This window comes from Pavona decussata, unplaced genomic scaffold (assembly GCF_977016875.1).
Source record: "Pavona decussata unplaced genomic scaffold, jaPavDecu1.1 SCAFFOLD_71, whole genome shotgun sequence".
Taxonomy (NCBI): Eukaryota; Metazoa; Cnidaria; class Anthozoa; order Scleractinia; family Agariciidae; genus Pavona; species Pavona decussata.
In genome coordinates this window covers 467,043-474,961 of record NW_028145490.1, presented here as the reverse complement: position 1 = coordinate 474,961, position 7,919 = coordinate 467,043, and the positions used below count along the sequence as shown (strand labels likewise).

Genomic DNA, 7,919 nt, shown 5'->3' with positions numbered 1-7,919 from the left:
CGCGCGTGTTTCCAGTAGCGTATTTCAACGGTTTTCTCCACACTGAAGAAGGGTTATATACCCGAAACGTCTGTGTTTCTTTCAAACCATTTTTGACACTTTTTGATAATTATTTTTATATCAATCCAATCCGAAAACATTTTCAAGTGTCACGCATCTGCAAGGAACTTTCCTTTCTCCGTTCATTATGGTGAATAATGAGACCGACATGCGTTTTGTGTTGCACCATTTAAAAGTATAAAAATGGTATAGTGTATAGATCTTATGCGCTAATGTCGTGATTTTGTGCTCTCATTATAATAGTTGTGCAAGGTCTACAATATCTCAGTGTGATATCATATAGGGGACGGGGCCTGTCTGAAAAATGTCAAAGGTTAAAATGATGTGACAGGCCTGCACTGACTCCCCTTTTCTGGTTTTGTGGTTGCGACGCATGTTTAGAGCCTTCATAGTTTCGCTTTGACTAGTATGTCGTTAAGCGATTTCCCTCTTTTGTAGGATATGATAGGAGGCGTTTTATATATAGTTTTCAGCAAAGGCTGATTTTGAATAAAACTCCATTCGTGCATCAGTATCTTTTTAAGTTCGGCAACTGCTGGGTGGTATGCAGTTACGAACAGTAGGATTTTCTCACGAGCCTTATGCTTAAGGTTAAAAGGATGTGACAGGCCTGCACTGACTCCCCTTTTGTGGTTTTGTGGTTGCGACGCATGTTTAGAGCCTTCAGAGTTTCGCTTTGACTAGTCCTTGTTGGTATTTGTTTTTCGATTTCGGCCTTGCTTATCACTAAAACACAAAGGTTCTTCATTAATACTGCAACAAATATATATAGTATTTCGCAATTACTAGAAAGTGATTAGTTGAATTGCAAAGGTGGTCATTATATCTATGATACCATGGTTGACAATTCTAGTTTTATGGTTGCATGAGTCTCATACCATTCCAAAAAGATTTTCCAGAACTCTGATACCACCGGACATGAAACAAGCATATGTTTTAGATCTAGCTTTCTTTTTGAGCATAAATAGCAGAGTCCAATGCTCACCAGTTTAGCTTTCAATAATTTGCTTTTAGTAAAAACTATATCATATAAGGTTTTGTACTGGAACATAGTTAACTTCATTTCTATAGTGATGGAGAAAGCTAAGTTGAAGTATTTGCTTATTTGGTCCGGTTTTAAACCATTGGCAATAAGGTGTTGTTTTGTGATGGGTTCTTCAAATATATGCTTCACGAAACTTTTATGTGTGGCTTTGGTTGTTAGCGCATTCAAATTTTCCCACGGTTGTGTAGGATGCTCTTGATGTACCCCCGTTTGCTTTATCTCCATTTTATATTCTTGTAGAATAGCGTTTATTAGTCCAAAATAGGTCCAAAAAAAATTGTATGTAACTGATAACGGAGTTTAAACTCTTCATAAGTAAGGAAATCTACAGTTGGGTCGAGAAGGTGTAAACTCTTTTATCAAACCAAGTACGGAAAAAGGTCGTGTTGTTATCAATTTTAATATCTTGGTTATTCCATATGATCATTTTCTTTGTGCGTGGTATTTTATTATTCTTCACATCCTTAAATTCAAACCAGTATTATAACATTCTCCCATAAAAGAGTGGTAGCTCTTTCACGTTAAAATTTTTACGGTTACAGTTGCAGGTTGAGAGGAAGGTTAATCCTCTTAAGGTGAAGTGGCTTCATTTGGAATAACCGTCCATGCCGAATTTTCGCTCAGGTGAAGTCGCTTTATCCAAATGGACTATAGGGCTTTGTTCATTAAGGTAAAATCAATCATATTCATACCCCCTTTTTTGCGTTTGCCAATAAATGTTTTTTATTTTTATGTTATTTTTTTATTTTGGCTATTTTGTTGTCCGAGATGAATTAAAGGTAATTTTTTTACTTCCTCACAATAGTCTTTATGGACTGGCAGTTCGGATAAATTGTAAATAAGCTTTGAAAGGCCCAAATATTTAACAGTGGTGATAGTGCCTAACAGAGTTAGTTTCCATCTCTTCCAATTGTGTAAGGTCTTTTCCAAAACATCCAGTTTTTCATAGAAATGATGTTTAGTACTTAACCTTTTCCGAGTTTGAGAAGTATATTCCTAAACTATTTCTTAACATTGAACGGAGTGTATTCTCTGTTTTTCCACTTTCCCAGCGACATTTCTTCTGATTTCGTGTGGTTATTTTTTTTATATCCCGAGCATCTTTCAAACTTTTCCAGGAGGTCAAGCAAAAGACTCATTGATTCAGAGTTTTTTTTGGAAAAACTGTCGCTGGTCGACCGATTGTATATTCAGCATAATAGCAGAGTGATCTGAGAAAGGAGTATGCATAATTGCATAATATTGCTCTCTTTTGTTAGATAAACTAAATCAGCTGTGATTAGGAAACGGTCACTTTAAAATGCAGACTGCAGACTGGGGGTAAAATGCAGACTAAATTAAATTAAATTAAATTTTGTTTGGTTGGGCAAGTTGTATCCCGGAAGGTATTCATTCATTTTAAACCGTGAGAACTGTTTTCATTTTGGTCAGCCTTTTACTTCAATGTTGAAATTTGTGGAAATTGTATCCAATTTACCTGCAGATTCCACAGATTCGTTGGACAAGGAAGAGCCAGCCACATCGGTGGACCAAACAAAAGAAGCCCTTTGAGAAAACTTTCGTGAAGAGTTCAATTCAAGTTCAATTCGATCGTAGACCGCTGAGTTTATATTGCGTTACGATTGCGTTACACAAAATATTTACCACCGGCCAAATTACTGTGGGCTGGGAAGTTGCGCCCGGGAGCCGGTAATTGCGGTTTGTGAAGTAAAAAAACAACACGGCGAACGAACGTGGGGGCCGATCGAAAGGATATTTATGACAGTTTTATAACAAAAGGGAAAGCAAAAAATGGTTAAATTGGATTCAGGAGTTCATTGTACAAAGCCATGATCGAATTGAACATGAGTAGAGTCCTCGAGTGTTTTAACTTTAAAAAGAAAATCTTTATAATTTAGTCTGCATTTTACTCCTGGTCTGTAGTGTTTAGTCTGTATTTTACCCCGAGTTTGCATTTTACCCCCAGTCTGCAGTCTGCATTTTACACTGACCGATTACGAAATAATCTAGTCGGCTCTGAGACTTGAATGCTTGTTCATGCCACGTAAACGACAGAGGTTGGAGATTCAATTCACGCCAAATATCTGTGAGAGCGACGCTAGAGCATAGATTTTCAATTTCGTTTATGACAGTATGTTTGTTCGAACGTTGTTTCCCACTTTTTCTGGCTTTTGGCGTTAGCGTGCAGTTAAAGTCCCCTCCGGTTATCAAGTTGCAATCAGAATATCTACTCAGAGCTTGATTTAAATCTTGAAATCTTGATAAAACTTGATTTTTTTGTGAAATGTCATTCGGAGCATATACATTAGTGAGGGCAAGATATTTCCACCCCATTCCGATCGCCATATGTTTATAGATTGTTTGGTACTAAACGTTTCTTGCAGAAAATAGCAGTGAGCGGTCTGCCTATGAAGCCAGTTAAAGATTTACCTACGTTTGATAGAATTATTTAAATCTCTTACCTTTAGCGAAACAAGTTTGAAGTTAGTTGATGAAATTTTGTCATCCATCATGAATAATGCATTAAAGCAGTTAAGAATTGACTTGAATTTGTTTAGACTTATCTTAAATCTAGCCTGTCGTATTTGAGTAGCTTGCTGTAAACCATATGCCAATCTAAAAAGAGTAAATACGGAAAATGTAAATACGGAATGTATATGCAATTGCCAAAGAAAGTGTTTTTTTTTTTTTTTTTACTTCTGTACATAAAAGGAAAGCACGTACGAAACAATAACAAAAAGATGACACCTATTATGCAAAACTCTCATGTGAGAGTGTTGAAGTTAACCGGTATATGTAAATTCGGCTCTGTTTAGGTTGTTTAGAGTTATATATGACACTGTACAATGCTGTTTTTGTTGATAAAGACATTCGTAGATTGAACATTTTAAGAGAAAAAACGAGGAATAAAGCTTTAGGGTAAAAGCATAGTTCCAAGAGGCAGAAATTGACTTGCGTTGTGATTTCAGTCTCCATGGAGCTCTCTTTTATGTGCTCCGGAATGGTTCCGCAGATAAATATTTCTTCGCCTACAACAAGATGTCGATTAATAACTTTGGAATCAAATCCGAGTGCTCTGGCTTTTTTCATTGCTCTGATCAAAGTGCAACGTTCCTGCTGAATGGCTTTAGCATAGTCCTGCGTCATGTAAGCATCCTGATAGGTTGTGGAATTTAATTAGATCTTTCTTTCTTGACCAACTCCCTGTCTTCGAGACAGGCAAATCTCGCAATAATTGGCCGCGTTTTTCCGACTGTAGGCTTTCCCACTCTGTTAACGGCATGGAATCTGACATTAGTGAAATTTATTTTCAGGTCGTTTTGTATTAGATTAATAATAATTCCTTTGCAATCTTCCCCACTAAGGATTTTTTTACTTCTATCTATCTAAAAAATCTTCTGGTAGATTCATGAATTTCCAGTTTTCGCGAAGGGTGTAGTTCTCTAAGGCAATGTTGTTTTCTCTTTCCACATTTAGAAGCAGCGCTGTTTTCTGTAATTCAGACTTCAGCTCGCCAATTTCCTTTTGATGAGAGTCTTTGACGTCTTTGCTGGTTTTCAGCTCGGCGGTATGATCTTCAATATGCTCTCAAGCTTGCTCTAGAGACTTTTCAATGATGTTGATAATAGATCTCAGCGAAAGCAATCCATATCTGTCTGGAGTTGCCCTATTTTGTTCTCCAATCTGTCACCCAAGGATTGGATTGAAGCAACGGTTTTTCTCAAGACACCATCAAGGGGAATGCTATGTTAATTTCCGACCTCGTGTTCCTTGCTTGTTGGCGTTGCCGCTATCTTGGGTTTCTTTGTTCGGTCGACGGTGGGCAATAAGAGAAGGATCTTTCTACTCTTTTCTCCTTCTTTTTCTCTTCATAAAAGGAAAGGCGTTGACCGATTTTTGAAGGTATCGTCTGATCTGAGGAACATCATTGTTTGGGAGCCGAATAATCCAGCTCTATTCTAGAAGCTCTTATAAGCGTGACCATCCCCCATTATCACGCTCACAGGCCTTTATTTATTGGTGTAACGTCAACAAAATCTTTCCGTCATTTGAAGTTTTCAAGGCGAAATTAAAAGTCACATGTGTTTTAGAGTTATTGATTGCTAGAAAAAATAATTCTGTTTTAAAGCATTATAGTAAATGGGAAACCTTTGACTCACTTTTTTAATAAATACCTTTTTCTTTTGTTTTTCAACGAGCTGGCCAAGAAATCAAACAATCAGAGTTACGTAGAACTAAATGTAAACTGCCATCACAAACTTTTTTGTTCGTCAATATGAAAGTTTTGCACTCATTTTATGTTAGTATGCTGTTTGGCCTGCGTGTGTGTGTGTGCGTGTGTGTGGGTGAAAGGGAGGGGCTTGATATAGGTTTTTTCGTTGTGCATTATAACTTTTTTCTTATATTGTAAGTATTGGAAAGTACCTGTTAGTAGTGTTCCGTATTGTAAATATCGTGTCGAGTAAGGCAAATAAAAAAAGTCGAAATCTAGTGATTTACGTGACAGTAGTTTCGCTCCAAGAAAAAAAAAAAAAAAAAAGAAAGAAAGAAAAGAACAATGGTGCCGGCCACTCCACAGCTGAATAGGCCCCAGCCTCATCTATGGAGTTATTGAGAGCACACTTACACAATTATGAAATGAAAACGTATTTAATTAGAGGAAAACATTTGTTTGGGAAAAGTGTCATATTTTTGTTAAAAATAGGTACCTAAATAAACCACTTATATCCAAAACTAAAAAGTACATATTGCTGTCATCCTACCGTCATTAACACCCTGTAAACGTAATATTCTAATATTAACATGCTTTAACTTATATTTTCTGAAGTGGCATCGTTAAAGTGATATTGTAATTTTAATATTGCATCTTGGTTTCCATTCCTAATTAATCACCTCTGCCTATAAATTGGTCAATGAATGCCCAAAAAAAAATTGTGCTTAAAGAATTCTAACTGGTTAGAAGGTCTGACTGCTAAAGAGGATGATTTCCAAAGCTCTGCTTCTTTTGGGTCTTGTGGCCTTATTTGGGCAGATTTCAGGTGTTCCTCTCCTCCAGGATGGTAAGCTAGAAAACAAAATAAAAGTTCTAAATAACTACTTTAACTTGCTATCACCTTTATTTCGATTTATAAGTATCATCCTTAAAGTGGTATATATCATAGTCTACTTATTTCTTTTCTTCTTTGACCAAAAGAGCACATACCTGAATTTAAAAACTTTAATTTAGCTTGGCATGTGGTTTGTATACTATGAACGGTGTTAAAACGTAGACTATTCTACTCAAGTCTGTCCTACGCAACATTCCCAACACAAATTTTGTTTAACTATTGTATTAAAAAAAGTATTTCGAGGTGATATAAAAACTCAAGTTCTGTTCTGTTGCTGTTTTTGTTGTTTTTTCTTTCAGTCAAACATCTCCCCTTTGCCATATTCTGTCCTCTTAAGCAAACGCAACTGGAACTTTTGTTTAAGACTCATGACTTTCACACAATCATATGTAGTTTTGCTCTTCAGTTATCGATCGAACATCGGGAACAGTTGGAGACAGAATCGATTCACTTTCATTTAAAGACCTAAAAAAAATGGTAACCTATATATATATATCGAAAAATGATGGTTCGGATCCTTGGCTGCACATAAGGGCTATCCAGAGTTTTTCAACTATATTCGTGTTTTCAACTAGTCGTAGCCATATTTAATAACAAGAGTAATCAAATCAAACTCCAAGCTATGGATTATATTCTTGATTTTTCATAGCTTTGGAAAAAAATGAGCTTGCATTTGCCAAATCCACATTGACAAAGAAATTTAACGACTTAATGGAAATGTGAATTTGTGCCCAATTTAATATATTAAATAAATTCTATCAGGGTTCCGATACTTCTCGTGTGAATACCGTGAATTATTGTAATTTCAAGTGTTTTGACCTGCATGCTGCGTTTTACATGCGGACGTGTGTTTTGAATTGTCCTTTGAGGTAGACCAATAAATCAAAGTATATATCACGCTCCCTAAAAATGTGAAAACTGGGCATGAAACATTATAAACTTATGTCTTCAAACCCAAACACCAGGGTATTCGTGAATAATGGTAACACTGACTTTTTTGTAATTATTACGCCAATCTTTTTATTCCTTTTGTCTTTTCCGTTATTTGAAGTTGAGGGAACAGAAGAGCCTGACGAGCCTGAGGGAAGCGGGGAACCTGAAACTGAAGAACCCGAAGGAACTGAAAAACCCGAAGTAACTGAAGAACCCGAAGGAACTGTAAAACCCGAGGGAACTGATGAACCAGAGGACAAGAAGACATTGCGTTTGCCTGTTTTAATTGTGAAAAAAATAAATGAATAAAGATTATTGTCATGCTTGTTTAAGCAAGATCATCATAAAACGACTTGAGGCACTTCTCTTTGCTAAGATCCGGGGTTTAACTCTTGTTTAATGTTAGCTTTTTATAAACTAGTGCGATTGCTTTTTTTAACATCTGGTACTCATCCTACCATCCCCTGTGACAGATAGGAGATTGTAATACACTGTTAGATTGTGAAGCGCATTTGATCATTTCGCCATAAAAAAGTGTCATACAAATTCATAAATTATATTGTATTATAAAGAATATTTTTTTATCCCATGGAAACTGAGCGGGCCAGCAATGAGTTTATACATTAAGGAAAAACCGTTGGAAGATAGAAATTTGCAAGAATCTACTCTTATTAGATATCGTTTGAGCTTCTTGGCAATGATTCCAACTCGTAGCTACTTGTACAATATTGGGGGACTGTCCAGGAGCTAAATTCGAGGGTAAGGCGTTCAAT

At 36.3% G+C, this 7,919-nt stretch overlaps 1 long non-coding RNA gene across 2 annotated transcripts in view; it reads left to right on the top strand.

The window, feature by feature from the left end:
• LOC146477173 (uncharacterized) overlaps positions 1 to 7,493 on the top strand; it is a 38,638-nt gene extending 31,145 nt beyond the window's left edge. The window contains exons 1-2 of one of the 2 annotated variants that reach the window (XR_014865395.1): positions 6,046 to 6,165; positions 7,265 to 7,493. This is a non-coding gene — a long non-coding RNA (uncharacterized LOC146477173). Of the gene's footprint in view, positions 1 to 6,045; positions 6,166 to 7,264 lie in introns of those variants that run through there. The other variant, XR_014865396.1, reaches the window with a different exon arrangement.
• Positions 7,494 to 7,919: the final 426 nt, after the last annotated feature.